We start from the raw sequence: 17,500 nt of genomic DNA, 5'->3' as shown, positions 1-17,500 counted from the left end.
AAATAATTCTTCTATCATATTTAAACATGCATATTATTTTTACACATGTTCATTCAGCGCCTCAGTTGCGTGGTTGGTTTGGTGTTGCTTCTCACCCTCGGTGGTCGCGGGTTCGATTCTGGGCCATTCCATATGAGGAGTGAGAGATGTGTATTTCTGGTGACTAGAAGTTCACTCTACGACGTGGTTCGGAAGTCACGTAAAGCCGTTGGTCCCGTTGCTGAATAAACCACTGGTTCCATGCAACGTAAAAACACCATACAAACAAACAACAAACAAACACATGTTCATTCTAATCAATAAGTCATAAATATCCTACCCTCAAATTCCTGTATATTTAACTCAAAGCGGAACCCCTTCGGAACCTTTTAGGCCTTCCTACACCGTCCCGCCCCCTCCCCCCCCCCCCCACCCCCCCCCCCCCCCCCCCGCCCCCCCCCCCCCCCCCCCCCCCCCCCCCCCCCCCACCAACAAGAACACCAACTAAGTAGTTTGTAGGCTTACTCTCGAGTAAGCGGAAATCTTTGGGGTAGATGATTATCAAAACATCACCATCTATCCTCTCATCTCATGGAAGCACAAACGAGCAGGCCATAAGAAATAGGGCAAGATTTTTTTTTCTTTTTTTTTTGTCATTGCACCTTCGCTTATAACCCACACGTCTAAAGAAGTGATTGGCTTTCGTCTTTGGCATCGACTACCGTCTGGAAAATAAATCTTGGTATATATAATTACCAAGAAATATCAAAGGGATAAATGGCAGTGTTTATGAGCGAGAGTCGCCATCTGGCAGTGGCATTCAAAGGACGGAATCGCTTCCACCATTCAGGTTTCTCCTTGGGTGAGGCAAGCCGCTTAGGTTCTCTAAGGTTGACCTCATCCCTGACGCCTCCTCACTTTTAAGAAACATCATTCCTCTTCAAATATTTTCTATATCTTTGCAATTTATGTTATAGTTTGTCCGATGAAGAATTGATTTTTTAACCTCTCTCTCTCTCTCTCTCTCTCTCTCTTTACACCAAGACCTTTATTTGATCACCTATTCTATCGTTCTTCCAACTTTTTCCCGCTCCTCCTCACTTACAACAGTCTCTCCATCCCCCCTCACCCGAACTCCCTCCGCACCCCCCAGGCCCTCACCTGACCTATCAAGAAACTTATCCAATACTCCCCGAACAGCCCCCCCCCACCCACCTCCCCCCCCACCCACCCCCCCAGCCCCCACCTCCCCGGGCTCCTGATTAATCTTACTACAAAGAATTGCTGAGAGCCATGGTCCTTGCGAAGGGATTACCTCGATATTACTTTCTCATTACTTATCACAAGACCACCCTCTTTCTTAAAAGAGAGAGAGAGAGAGAGAGAGAGAGAGAGAGAGAGAGAGAGAGAGAGAGAGAGAGGCGATCAGCCATCTGTTTAGACAACATTTAGATGCTTGAACATTGAACATTATAAACAAAATAATAATATATCAATAAAAATCAACGTTCACCTCGAAGTATGTAGCTCATGGGTATTTTGCCCGCATAGGATAAGGGTGAAAAATATACATCATACCCCAATCAACATTTGCCTACAGGCATCATCTATACATTGAACGAAAGCAAAAATAGTCATTGTAACCAATGCCTTGTGCACATTCCGTATAGTAGGCACTTACATTCATGCGATGTCCTGTGCACACGAGCAAATAAGACCTACTGGAAAGCAATTTGTCCAGGCAATCATTTTCCTTTACACGAAGGATGATTAGTAAACTTGAGTAAGTGTAATAACTCCCAGAAAACGAGGGACCTGGAGCTCTGGTAATCAGCACAAAGAAAAACATGATGACCAGAGAAGAAAGGGGGCAGGGGGGGGGGTTTGGTATGAAGTATGAAAGTTTAAGATTAATAATGCAAACAACAGAAATAAATTTCTACCTCACGATAGGATCAAGGTAAGAACCCTCGGTTGAGAACTGGGTCAGTGGTCATGAATGGGACTGAAACGTAGTAGGCAACCAAGCAGTTCCCAGCACTTAGTCCTTTTTTCACCATGACAGCATTTAAATATTTTTGTCCATTGTTTTTCAGTGGTTCATAAATTTTTTTAGAGGGCTTCATTAATTTTTGTATCACCACTGCTTATTATACTTTTCCATGACTTATCTTTCTAACGCACACATGACTCAAGATATGGATATTTTGGAAATTTACGGGCAATAAGTCCACCAATGTATTCTAAACCACCTTTTTTTTGCTGCTTCCTGAAGTTGTTTCAGCCCCTTGCAATTTGCCAGTGAAGCTATTTTCTTTTCCTTTTACACCGAAATTGTCTGATACACAAAAACATTATGGCCGAAAGACCTCAATTGACGTTGTTGTACTCGTCGTCGTTACTTTATGAAAAAGTTTGCATATCAAGCAAAGAATAAAATTTCCCAGACTGTTATGTTCCTATCTCCTTTGCAATTGTCGTCTACTTTATACTTTGATCACATGAGAGAACTATTTTTCCCCAAAAGATGACACCTTCACTGCATCTGTCGATGTGCTGCTCAAGCCCGTCTTGATTTAGTTTATATTTTAATTCATATGATATACGAATTTGTCTTTTACTGTTTTGTAGTAATTTGGGCCAAGACTGAGGAAAGTATTAATGACTTTTGAAATGGGTAAAGACCTTTACTTCCTACAACCTTCATTGAAATTTTTGCCATTTCTGCCATTCGTTTAAGAATTTGGTCTTGGTTGGCATGTTCAACCCATATGCATTCCTAGATTTTTTTTTTATCCTATGGCACTCGAGAATTGAAAACTTCAAACCAGGAATCTGCAAGTGAAATGAACTGACTTGTGGTTTCCCAGTCTCTATCTTGTCTTGAAATAATCGTTTGTCTCCAAATATCTGAAGGATTTCGCAGTGGTTTCTAAATCAGTTGCACAGCTGATTGGACACTCATACGTTGAAGATCTTGGATGATGTGCACTCTATGCTTCACTTGACTGACAGTTTCTGTGAGGTTCTCAGATGGCTTTCGCTCCTCATTCAAGTTCCTTTACGGATCCACTTTTTACAATTGATGAAAGGAAGAGCTTTGCACTGAACATCACTTTATTTACAAACAAATGGCAGACCCTGCCATTAACAGTGCCTTTGAATCCGGCTAGGCCTATCTGACGTCATAATTCGACGAAAAGTTTACCTGCGAAAGAGAGGATAGTTTTTGGTGGCTGGGTGGGTTGACACGGTATTCTATAGACGGGGCTGGGTCCTTCCCTGAAAATACGGGACGCCACATCTTTAGAAAATAACCATAGAATCTTCCTGAAAATAGTGTCATTGTGTGTCCCACACCCCAAAAACCCCTACAGCTTAACCATCTTCACCTATTCTAGCGGCATGACTAAAAACCGGGGCTGTGCAATAGTAGTATACGTCTCGGGAATTTGCTACCCGGGCAGGCTGCACATCACGCATTCTAGCGAGTCTAACCCAACTTCACGACAAAACTTTGAAGTTTGAACCCACTGATTGCGTTTAATTCGTACATTACCGTTTCTAGGTGTATATAAACAAGACATAAATAGTTTTTAAATGCTTTTATTATCCTTATTATTTTCAGTAGATGAAACCTATTCATATGGAAGAAGCCCACAGAGGCCATTGACAGGAAATTCAAGCTTCCAGTGAATGTGGTGTTCTTTAGGAAGGAGTAAGACAGGGTAAAGGTATTTACAGATAGAAGAGCTGCCACTTATTAAATGAGAAAAAATAAACGGATGAAAAAACAGTTTCCCTCAGCAACTGCACTTCATTCATCCTAGAAAAACCAACAAACTGAACAGCGTACTGATGATTTTTCTCAACAGTGATGTTCGAAGTGAAGTGAATGTATCCTCAGAAAACATATTGGATGCTGTTTTGTGTTATAGAAATATATATCTATCTATTATCTATCTATCTATCTATCGATATATATTATACTATATATATATTATATTATTATATATATATAGATCTTAATATATATATATAATGTTTCACTGCTATTGACGAAGCTGTTTGAAATATTACTTTATCATAGTTATAGCAGTTAGAGTTAGACCATTTCAAAACTGACACTATTGCAGGGATACAGTTATTCCTAGTACAGCTTATATATATATATATATATATATATATATATATATATATATATATATATATATATATATATATATATACAAGCTGTACTAGGAATAACTGTATCCCTGCAATAGTGTCAGTTTTGAAATATTTTAACTCTAACTGCTATAACTATGATAAAGTAATATTTCAAACAGCATCGTCAATAGCAGTGAAACATTATAATCAAGGTTTTTATTGGAGAGTGAAAGAACGATTTCAAGAATGAGTGATTGTTTTACGAGCATGTAAAAGAAATAAGAAAAAAACCAGGTACATATATTTTTGATTTAGAGAAATATGGGCGTAGGTTATCTGAATATTCTACATAAAATCAGATTTTCATTTACATTATTAAAGGCCAGGCGTTTCTATGTAGTTTTACAACTAAATAGGAACATACGGTTTTAAAGATGTAAACAAAATATGATTTTATATGGAACATTCAAATTACTGACACCCATTCTCTTAATCATCAACGGTCATATGTAACGTGAACGGAAGGCATTCATTAAATAACCCGAGATTATGAATATATGAGAGTTTTCAAAGGAGAGTACTTTCTGTCGGTCGGCGATACAAAAGCAAGCTGGTATGAACCAAACCGACCCTCTACCATTTATCACATTTGGTTTCTGGGTCTTTAGACGCCAATTGTACAATGAAAGTGAAAGAAAGAAAGAAACGAAAGAAAGAGAGAAGAAGAAGAGAAGAATAAGAAGAAGAAGAAGAAGAAGAAAAGGAAAGGTTTTCATCGCTACTCATCGATTCGGCTTCGCTTTCAGGAAGAAGCACAGCCATCGATCTCCACTTTGCACGTGATGCTGCTCCTTCAGGTCTCCGCTGTTGGAGCTTCCTGGAAGCACTGAAATGGCCCTTCGTCTCAGGTGAGAGAGAGAGAGAGAGAGAGAGAGAGAGAAGAGAGAGAGGAGGAAAGGAGCAGCTGCACTTATCTGAGTTTGTATATGTGTGTGTGAGAGAGAGAGAGAGAGAGAGAGGAAAGAGAAAGAGTTCATTAAAATATTCAACAACGAAAAACCTGAGTAAGGATTAAACGAAATCATACGAGAGAGAGAGAGAGAGAGAGAGGAGAGAGAGAGAGAGAGAGAGAGAGAACTTTTCATGATAGCAGAGGACTGAGGAAGCATGAGTACAGTGGATGACCCAGAAAAATCTACAAAATCCCCATTGGTTATAAATCTTAGTTCTAAAGCGACAAACCCCCTGCCCCCCAAAACAAAGCGAATGAATAGTAGGAAATTCATGCTATGTATATCTTTGATCCGCAGGGCTTCAGCAATTCATGAAAGACTTCACAGATAATTATGTATATGTTTTTCTCTGGTTCTGTTATCAAAGCGTAAAAGACACAGACTGATCCGCTTTCGGCACAAAAGATAGTCTAGTACGAGTCGAGTAGGGTATGACGTAACCCTATTCACCTATAACAAGGCGTGATCCGACCTCCAGCGCACTCGGAGAGCGTGCTAAAATCTACGGTCAATTAGAGCATCGTTTCACCAACGAAAATTAAAATAAATACGCTTTATTGTATTGGAAATCATTTTTCTGTACTGTTTAACATGCACATTGCTTAGTTTGACCTTTTTCATTCCAATACATAAATAATGAACATCCTATCCTAAAACTCTTGCATCTTTAACTCGACGCGAAACGCCCTTTTCAGACCATTTTAGGCTTTCCCATCCCCCCAACAAGAACAACAACAAAAACAACAAAGTAGTTTGTCCGGAAAATCTGAAATGGAAGTGCGCGAGGAAGCACCGCAAACATGTTTTTCAAAAATAATTTAGGAGACATTTCGATTTTCTATTACAAGCATGGAATAACGTGTCTAACGTCTTTTCCTGTGGAGTAAATATTAAATACGGTTGAAAATTACTCCTAATGCCCTTAGCAAAACTGTTAAACTGTTTGCTTTAAAGGAACGTTAGCAGTTTGAATAATAATTGTGTGTGTGTGTGTGTGTGTGTGTGTGTGGGAGAGGGGGGACAAGAAGCAGTTACACAAAAGTCTAGGATCTCTGAGCATTAGATGGATGATTGTCAGCGTCAGCATGATGCTATTAGCAAGTCCTCTTCTGGGCAAGAAGGTCATATCGGGCCCTGTGTCGCACACGGCAACCAGTTTTGAGAATCACTGCGCCAGAGCATGTAAGAGGGAGAATTCGGTTTTAATTGAGCAACAGAGTGATATATGTCAAGTTGAAAGTGCGCGACAAAAGAAAGGCTTACGCCAAGATAGACGTGTCCGCGTAGAAGGGCACTTGACAGGAAAAAGTTACCTAAGAAAAAATAATAGAAACGCTTCACAGTGGACGTAATGCGGCGAGAGGAAAATATATCATAAATTAGGTATGTAGCAAGGGGAGGTTTTTCTTTTCAATAAAAAAGGCAAGTTAAACGAGAATGCTTAATGATGGTATTTATCAAGGGTAGAGTTTTCCGAAAAGAAAAATGCTGTGTGGCAAGAAGGGAGGTTGCATAGAAAAAAATACACGTTAAGAACCCGTTAACAGGAAAGGCATTGCGCCTTAGGGCAAAGTAACTTAATAGCTGGGAAGACTATTTTGGAAGTTTTTTGAATAATTTTATTATATTTAGCAAAGATTTGAGTCACATTTATTATATAATATATAATAATTATATTAATATATATATTATATATATATTAATATAAATATATTCTATATATATAGGTAAGTTTATTTTGTAAACTGCAAAAGGTTGATCACGATTTATTTTTATTTTGTTTCATCTATCAGCAGTTTTCATATTAGACGTTCATATTTGAACACGCATTTTACTACTAGTATGTTGTCATTCACTTCAGCATTACTAATCTTATCAGTTTATATAGTTCATCTTCATGACGGCCCTGAATAATCCTGATGGGTTGCGGCGCTTGCTAGATCTTCAGGACCTGAATTTCTTAATCAATCAATCAACAGGAAACAAAAACAAAAAAGGAAAAAATCAAATAAAAACAAATAAAAATAGAAAATAAAATAAAAAGTTGCGGCTGTCGTCCGAAACCCCAGGAGAAAAGGAAGGGTTCGGGACACAATAACGTAAGAGGGAATATTGCTCCAAATAAAGCTGTATATTCAACTGTATTGGGTTTACTTATACTTCGTAATACTGTTTAATGATTACGATGACAGCGAGGATAATCATAATCACGATGATGTCATTCTTAACGACAAAAACGTATCAACTAATGCGTGGAACTTCATGAAATCGATGCGTAAATAGAACAATATACTTCGTGAATGAAAAACGAAAGACATGACAAACAACTCACGAGTTGCCGTGTTAGGGCATTTTTTTTTTTTTAAAACATCATCATTATTTTCTGATAATGTGTCTTCACTCTCTGGGAACGCACGAAGGGTCATTACGTAAACTCCACAAGCAAACTTGTGCAGGACGAAACGCACATCGAATTTGTTTTGTTTCTGTTGATTCAGCCAGGTCAGGTGTTTGTTATCGATGTGACAATCTTTTCATCGGAGGCAAATCATTTTCAAATAAAGTAAAAATCCTTCAGTGATAAGGCCATTTTCATCTTTCATTGTATTTTCGCTTACTCGGGGAGTAAGCGTAGAAACTACTTTTTTCTTTTTTGTTGTTATTGTAGGAAAGGGCTTTGGAAGAGCCTAAAAAGGTCTGAAAAATGTGTTTCGCGTTGACTTAAAGAAACAGGAATTTTAGGATAAGACAGTCACGATTTATTTATAGAATGAAAATGTAAACAGCAAATAAAGTACATGATAAATAGTACAGAACAATATTTCTAATAAAATACAGCGCATTTAATTTCACTCGGTAAAACAGCGCTCTATTGACTTTAGATTGTAGAACGTGGCCCGAGTAAGAGGGTGGGGTTCGCTTATCAATTTGGATTTTCCAACTTGAAGACGTTGTTCTTGGCACATCTTTAAAAAATCAAACCACAGGACAAATCATTCTCTCTAGCTTTCGCTCGAGAGTCAGAAATCTTGAAAGTTGAAACTATTTAGTCTTCCTTTATTTATTTGTTCGCGTTTTCATTATTGGTTCACGTGTTAAAAACACTTTCTCCACTTCCGTATTTATTTCATTGTTTCTTTTCTTATCATATTTATATTTTTTCGTTTTTTCGGTTATATTTCAATCATGAAAAGGTGTTTTTTTATCTGATTCAGTTTTCCCTTTTTATTTTGTTAAAATTCTTCTCTTTCTCTCTCATTTCTTTAATATCCATAAAAAAAAAAAAAACTCCAAGAAAAATCTGAATCCAAACCTCAAAAGCGACTCTCTTCATCAGAGTGAGCTTTGCAAAGATGCTCAGCCTTGCGCCGAAAATTGGGTGTCGGCTCCACATTCAGTGCTCAAATACGCCAAGCTCTCTCTCTCTCTCTCTCTCTCTCTCTCTCTCTCTCTCTCTCGGGACCCCTAGCTAAATGACAGATCTTCTCTAAGAAAAGCGTGATTGCAGCTCACATTCTGTGGAAAATCATCCACCCTTCAATCACCAAACATACCAAATTGCAGCGCCTCCTAGCCGAAGTAGTTTTTATTTTATTTACGGTTAAAGTTAGCCATGATCGTGCGTCATGGAAGGTTGCTCGTACAGCATTATACGCTATATGGGGAAACTCGTTTGCACCGAAGAAACTTCGGCGCATTTTTTACTTGTTTCTTTACCCCTTAATTCCTGGCCTGTATTAAAGCATTCGGACTAGAAGGTGTCAACAATATACTGCAGCCCGACATAGCTGACAAGCAAATGTCTAGAGAAATCAGGTCCTATCACCTTGCACCGTAGACACATTCCCGAACTGCAACCGAGTACCGGACCTTCCCTGGAAAGCGGGAAGCCATATCTTAAAAACTAACCATAGAATCTTCTTGAAAATAATGTCTTTATGTTTCCCTCATCCCAATTGCTCGTAGAATATTCTCATGATCTAACCTAACCCAGCTTAACCTTGGGGGTTTGTACAATACTACTATACATGTCGGGAATTTGAGCACCTTAAAAGGTCGTCTTGTTGGAGAAAGTAGACAATCCATTGCCATTTCTCTCTTCTACGTCTTACATTAAATTCTCTTCTTTTCATAATGAGGAAAGGTCAGTTAGTCCTGTGATAATACCTACAATATTCATTTCTCACTTTCGCCAATTATTTTCTTTATTTATCTTTTTTCTTTGTAAGTGAGATTTTTGATTGCTATGCAGACATATCTGCAGACCTGTTCTCTGTATGTATGTATGTATGTATGTATAAGATGGCCTAAAGGTGGCCAGCCTCTAAATCTGTAATCTTAAAGAATTTTAGCATTTGTCACGGAAGGAGAGACTCTGTGAAATTATGGCAAATGATAAAGGTGAAAGTAGCCAAAAGATGAAAGGTGAACAAATATGTTTGTTTTTGTTACGTGCTCCGAATCCACAGTAATTCCATTGCAGGCTCACAGAATGATGCATTGTTTGTTCTCTGTGGAAATACTTTGACGACTGCAGAGGTAAATCATATAGAGTTGATTTTATCCCCTAATACGCTATGGATAGCGTTCAGGCTGACAGTCTTATTCCATTTCTAGGAAATGGTTTGCTCCCCGAAAGGATGACTCATTTTTACCCCGTGATGGAGTCAGAAAAATGGGTGTCACTTTAAGCCGAATAGGGTGAGCCTTAAAGGAAGAAGGCCTTCTGGGATAGGAATGAAGAGTGCAACCCGTTATTTCATTTTCTCTGAATCGGGGAGTAAGCCTACAAATTACTTTGTTGCTTTTGTTGTTGGGAGGGTGGGAAAGGTCTATGGAAGAGCCTAAAGAGGTCTGAAAAAGGAATTTTAGGATAGGATATTATGAGTAATGTATTGGAATGAAAATGTAGAGAATAAATAATTTGCAAGTTAAACAGTACAGAAACTTTATTTCTGATAAAATAGAAAGTCTTTGTTTAATTTTCGTTGGTGAAACAACGCTCTATTTGCCGTAGATTTGAGCACGTTTTGATATGTTAAAAGTTAGGAATATAATGTTTACAACTTATGCATGAGGGGGAAATCCTGCAAGTGTCTCGCGTAAGCTGGAGGTCGGATCACGCCTTGTTTTGTTTTAATTTCTGACGGTTTCACAATTAGCTTCTCCGCATTATCCGTGCTATGGGAAAATTCCAAGACATCTCTCACTATTACTCTCCTTTACATCAATCAACCTCACTTTTCTAAAATGAACCGCTGATCAGGCACCTAGGAAGGAAACTCAACCTCCTTCCCATGGCTCATTTTAACCTCATATCCCAGGTTCAGAGGTAAGTCTACCCTGTGTGGTTAGACCTAACGTCATTTATTACTCTTGAATACTTATTAAGAATTTCATAAAAATCTTTCAAGAAAAAAAAAAAAAGATTCACCCGCTAAAGTCTAACACTCAAGGCCAAAACGCTGCGTTAAAGCTGATATCTCAGCCAAGTCAAACACATAGAACTTCTGAAAGGCCAAGATTCCTTCTTAGGTTGAAATAATTTCCTTACAGGGATACGCTGGAACGACGAATGTCACAAGTATTGTCTACAATCTTAGACAATTGTCTAAGGAACGCCACCTAAAGAGTCACTTTAAACACCACCAAAAGAAAAAAAAAAAAAAACAATATGCGTGCACATCTCGTATACTAAAATGGATATTTGCAAAATTACACGCTCGTATAAAGACAACCTGAAAGTATTGTAAAATTTAACAAGTTATGAATGGTTAATTATTTCCAACCAACTTTAATATAGCTTCGTAACTTCCTGGCAAGATAGGTTCACTGAATATTATTATAATAATAAAATATGACTGGTTCACTCGCATAGGTTTAACACCAGGTTTGATTCGATGATCAAAATAATGGAGGCCATTCAAGTTTCTTATTCAGAAATATTAAGTATATATATATATATATATATATATATATATATATATATATATATATACATATATATATATACTATATAATATATATATATATATATATAATATATATATATATATTATCATACATTACCACAGGTGACAATATAAGAGATGGGGTGTAGGTCGTGGTAAGTTTCGACCTTATTTCCAAGCCATGGACAAAAGACTGGTAATAGTGTCAGAATCACAATGCATACTCTGGGACACTACCGAAAACCTGTCAGATGAGGATTTGTAGCTCCCTTCAGTCTGTATGTTTTTGGTTATTGCACCTTGGGAGTATATTATTATTTCTACCACTATAGCCCTAATGAGTTTTGAAGCCACTCCTCCTTTGACACTTTTCAATGGTGGATCTGTAGTCTGAAACAGTTATGTTGTTCATTATTTCTGTCTTTGTAGTACATATATTGTAAATTCGACATTATATATATATATATATATATATATATATATATATATATATATATATATATATATATATATATACTATATATATATATATATATATATACATATATATATATATACTATATACTATATATATATATATATATATATATATATATATATATATATATATATATATGTGTGTGTGTGTGTGTGTGTGTGTGTGTGTGTGTGTTTGTGCGTGTGTGTGTATTGTTATGAACCAACTTGGTTCTCCAGGTTCTTAAGAATAAAACAAAGGAAAAGGGACTGGATTAACTGGCAGCAGCTGAAACAAATCCGGAGGAAGGAGAGTAACAAAAACAAATACGAAAATAACCTTAAAACTAATATATTACAGTTTGATATTTATATATTATGTACAGTAAGTTCCAGAAGTGAAGCGACAAATCTCAGAATTGATCGTACTTCTATAGAAAACTCATGGGGTTGCCAGTTAGTATATTTTATTCCAATTATTGTCATCCTATTTATCTGATAATACGTATCAGTGATTAACTGAATAAGCGCACAAAGTATTTCCCCAGTGAATGATCAATGTTAGTTCAGTAATTGTTTATTAATAGAAAAAAAAAGAATTTCCCCAAAGAAACATCTGCGGCTTCCAAAGTGTGATATGAAGTGTTCACCATAGAGTGGCAGCAGGAACCGTGTGCATAAGCATTGGCCTAATATTTGTAAATTAACTTTCTACTTTTATAGCGTTATATCGAAAGTTATTATGATTTCTTTTGATAAAGCACAGAGAAGTTAGCATCTGATTAAATGAAATATAATTAAGACAAGTTGGTGTAAAAAAAAAAAAAAAAAAAAAAAAAAAAAAAAAAAAAAAAAAAAAAAAAAAAAAAAAAAAAAAAACGAAATCCAAGTTATGTGCGCGTTTAGCGTTTGTTACATGGTTAGGCATATTTCAAGAATCAAGGAAATATATTTTCCAGCTTGTTAGTTAATAATTTCATGGAATATCTCGATTGTGCGAATTTTTGCATGCGGAATTGCGTTCAGGGTCGCACCAGACAAGTATTTTCGTAGGTTTCCACCTTTTTTTTTCTTTCTTTCTTTCAGTGCATAAGTGAGACTGATTCTTGTCCATACGATCCGGAGTGTGAATATGGCTTGGCGATATTATTTTAATTCGAGTATTCCTTGTTATGCTCTCTCTCTCTCTCTCTCTCTCTCTCTCTCTCTCTCTCATCGCTTCTCTCTCTCTCTCTCTCAGGACGTTTTTATCTATCAGGAATAACCACAGGTCTGTTTAAGAATCGAGCACTAGGCCTATTGGTCATGCTCGGGTGCTTCTTTATTTATATATATATATATATATATATATATATATATATATATATATATATATATATATATATCCCCAAAAACTTATAAATTTCTGTTAGCAATGATACTTGACTGGATCGAACTGATTGCTGGTTGTCAGTGGTGATATGAATTTGGGTGATATCACTCCTTATGATACGCCCACTTACGCAAATTCAGTCTTAAATTTCACGGTTGGGATATGATTCGAAGATTTGAAGTAAATAGGTTGAAGTGAAAAAGGTGGAGTTAGTATTGTGGGTAGAGGTAAAGGTAGAGGGGGGGAAGGGGTTGGTTTGGGGTCTGTCGTCTCCCTACTTAACCAGATGGTGATTTTACGGGTGTTCTGGTTGTTTGCGACCGACTTTCTTATTTTTTATATAGCGAGTCTGTTTCCCAGGTGCAAGGATAGGTCCTGGTGTCGGTCCTGAAAGTTCTATCTTTGCCTAAATAACAGACAGTGGCCCTGCAGTGTAAGCCTTGCAATGCCCGGAACTAGGCCTAGTCACTGAAGGTAGCAACAGAGGTTAGAGCCTTTCTCGAAGATGGTGTTTTATGCTCGGTCCTAGAAGCTAGAGTCAGAACTACCAACCACCCCCAACTTCTCCATTGAATCTAGGTGCATTCATGGTTGATTATGTTTAATGTCGCGGAGATTTTCCCTTCACATTCTATTGATACTTGCATGGTTTTATGCATCTTCGCTAAATAATTGATAATACACTATAATATTAAATATTTGTTTTCCACATTGCTCGAAATATACATTGGTAATGTTGGTAATCCTGTGTTGAACGAAAATTTCAAATTGTTTCGTTTCTATAGTTTGAAGTAATTCTTGCTATACTTTAAAATAATTACTATTCTTAATTTTTCTTATGATTGTTATAAATATCATAGATTGATTTTTGTTGGCATCATATGTTAGCTTTATTTTGCTTGATAGAGCTTTCACTGTAGAAAAATATATTTTTTTCAGCTACGAGTTGTAGTTGCCAGTTAGTGAATTTCGAACGAAATTCTCTGAAAGTTTGTCGCTTCAGTTTTGGAACTTACTGTACAAGTGAGCCAAGGTGTAGAGACATTAAAAGTAAATCATCATTACCAATAATTGAATAAACAGTCTGTCAAATACATGAAAAGATATGTCGTTGATAGTTACTTTACCAAAATTATCATTGAAGTACAATAACATCACACAAGTAGAAAAACTTACTTGAGTCAGAATCAAGAATTTTGACTAACCAATAAACAGCTACATCTCAAAAAGTCAGGCAGCATAAACATTAACAATATGAAACTGCACAAACATCACAAACAATCATTAAGCAACATAATAAACAAATTAACAATAATCAGGCAGCATTAATAATGACACCAAATGATTAACAGGCATTATACAAATACAACAAAATCGCAGTTCAAAACACAACACCCAAACGGTATATCAAATTACTCAGGCAGCAAAAATACATCACACCGAAAAAACCATCTCCTAGAGGTGAAGAGACACACACCACTATCTAACACAAAACTAGACAGCCCAATGGGGCTGCCCTTCAAAAACAAAACAAAGTCGCCATGATAGAAGATGTCCTTGCACCAGAAATCGCCATCCAGACGACGAAAACACAAGCTGCTGCTGCTGCTACTGCTGCTGCTCCTGCTACTGCTGCTGCTGCTGCTCTGCTGCTACTGCCGCTGCTGCTACTGCTACTGCGGCTCCATGCTGTACACTGGCTGGCCCTCAGGCAATCATATCCGAGGCTCTGCTGCTGAGACCCTGACTGCCTCTGACTGACTCCCTGCTGTCTAAACCTTGACTGCCGCTAACAAAGCGAACACAACCGAAGTTACCTCAAGACACAAAGCAAGCACCACTGGGCAAGGAGAGCGCACCATAACAAGGTAACAATCGTGAAAGACACTCCCAAGGAAATAAACAATCGCTAACCCTTACAATATATATATATATAATATATATATATATATATATATATATATAGATAGATAGATATATATAGATATATATATCTATCTATATCTACTATATAGTATATATATATATATATATATATATATATATATATATATATATATATATATGTATCTGTATTTATATATATATATGCATATACATACATACATGTATGTATGTATGGTGCATCACTATACTGTAACCGAAAATAATGAGTAAAAAGCCACAATAAGTAATATTAGAGACTGTATATTCCCAAAACCCAAAACACCAAAAAGGTTAAAAGAAAAGAGCTTCCCATCGTTTGTGCAACGGTCGAAAGCTCCTTTTTGTTTTTTGTTTTTTGTATTTTGGAAAAATTCAGTCTCATATACATTATTGTGGCCTTTTACTAACACACACAAACCTGTATATATATATATATATATATATATATATATATATATATATATATATATATATATATATATATATATATATATATTTATATATATGATATATATATATATATATATATATATATATATATATATATAATCATATGTGTGTGTGTACTAAAAATATTATTAATACATTCTTAAAAGAAAACGTTTGGTCAAGATGGAATGATCTATGCGTCTGTCTTATGTCTTTACATTTTGTATATTTTACAGCCCTGTTTCCAAACGCTATTCCCACTCAGTCTTGTATCCTCTGCAAAGACCATTTTTTATTCAGCAGCAGTTTTTAATTCTACCGAGAGTAAGCCGATTTACACCGCTGGCTTTGAGTTTAGCGCACCTGCCTCGCTGTATATACATTTATTCTATTTCATAAATGAATATGTCGTGGAACTTGGATATTTCAGACAGAGTTTTTTATAGTTTTATACGCAGTGTTTTAACTGCAATTTTATTTTCTACACGTCATTTGTCAGCGACACGCGATGTCAATAAATGCTTTAGAAATATGAAAGGTGTTGTGCAACCACTTTCGTTTCTCTCTCCAAACGGCAGCCGAATCCAGCTTCTGGATCCTCTGTTTTAGGAGATTTCTTTCACAAAATACCTTGAACCAACTGACCAATTACCTAACTCACAAAATGCCAGTATTTCCTCTATTTTTTTCTTGTTCAAATTAGACATATACCTGTGAACCTTGGTATATTAGTCGAGTTTCTTTTTACACCTGAATTTTGTGAGATTTATCTGTTTTACAGTACGATTTTTCTTCTTTATATTAGGTCAAGTTTGCTTTGTCGGTTGCTGACCTGTTTCGACTTGTTCACATTTGAATACAAATAATTATGATATGAATTTAGCTTCCTAATTGTCGTACTTTCTTCCATTCTACATCTTTCAGAATCAGATTAAGGTAAATCCTTCAGATCTTGTTGTTGGCGTCTATAGCGGTGCCAGACGCACGGTCATGGCCAAATTTAGCCTCAAGTAAAATAAAAAAAAACAATGCTGAGGCTAGAAGGCTGAAATTGGGTGTGTTTGATGATTGGAGGGTGGATGACCAACATACGAACTTGCAGGCCTCTAGACTCCTCCTCCTTCTCGGCAGCTTTCAAGATCTGAGCACGGGCAAGAAAAGGTGCGAACGTACAGATAAACAGCCGTCTTACTAGTTTTCGTTTACAGAAAGCTCGAAACAAAATATACAGCGATTGTTGAATTTCTTGTTGTTTAAATGTTGTGTGATTAATTTTAAGATTCCGGATGCCGTGTTTTTTTACGTGAGCATGAACAACACATTTATTGACCTTGCGAGGCATAAAGAGTGAACATGCAATGCTCAGTCAACCTGTGATGACATTTGAAATTCCCAGCGTTATTGTTGATGGCTAATTCACTTTTAATAAGCAAATCAGACCTGTCACTTCTTCCGTTGCACAATGATCAGCATCGTGAGAAAATCACTGAAGACTTTTGGGCTGTTCTTAAGTTGGGTATTCAGTAACTGCCTTGCATTTTAAACATGGATAAAAAATTTGTGTTCAGTTAAATTCACCATCCTAGATCTTAATAATTAATTTCTGGCACTTGCGTTTATTCAGGATATTGTTCTTGTTGTGTGAGTATCTCTCTAGCTCATACTTTGTGGTATTCAGGCCTTCCCCAACCATACCATGTAAAGATCCCCGTAGGGGGCTAATGCCGTCAGTGAACCTCACCCAGTGCACTGTGGGCATTGCTAAAGGTTCTTTGCAGTGTCACTTCGGGCCTTAGCTGCATCACCTTTCATTCCTTTTACTGGACTTCCATTCATTGTCTCTCTTTTCCATTTTGCTCTCTTTCCTCTCTTAACAATTTGAGTTTTTCCTCCTATCATTACCTTTCAATACCTACCCACTCTCAATTTCGTCTTCAGCGCTGAATAACCTCTTAGGTCCCAGTGCTTGACCTTTGGCCTCAAAACCATACTCCGCTCCTATACCAGGCATGATGTAGTACTAAATATGCAGTTATTTCTGAGTTTCACCTTTTCCTTAGGTGAGGTCCGATAAGATGTCTAGTTTTTCTGAAGCTTTTAATTCTGCTGTGATCGCTCATCTGGTAACGATATAGGACAGGTCACCACCAGCCCAGATTAAACGTTCATGGCCGCAGCTCATAGAGCATTATACCGAGACCACATGAGTAGATCTATTTTTGGTG

At 36.8% G+C, this 17,500-nt stretch overlaps 1 protein-coding gene across 1 annotated transcript in view; it reads left to right on the top strand.

Moving 5' to 3' along the window:
* LOC135219317 (atrial natriuretic peptide receptor 1-like) overlaps window positions 1-17,500 on the top strand; it is a 340,308-nt gene that overhangs the window by 401 nt on the left and 322,407 nt on the right. The window lies entirely within an intron of this gene.

This window comes from Macrobrachium nipponense, chromosome 1 (genome assembly GCF_015104395.2).
Source record: "Macrobrachium nipponense isolate FS-2020 chromosome 1, ASM1510439v2, whole genome shotgun sequence".
Classification (NCBI taxonomy): domain Eukaryota; kingdom Metazoa; phylum Arthropoda; class Malacostraca; order Decapoda; family Palaemonidae; genus Macrobrachium; species Macrobrachium nipponense.
Note: the sequence above shows the minus strand (reverse complement) of the source record. Positions and strands in the feature narration are given on the sequence as shown.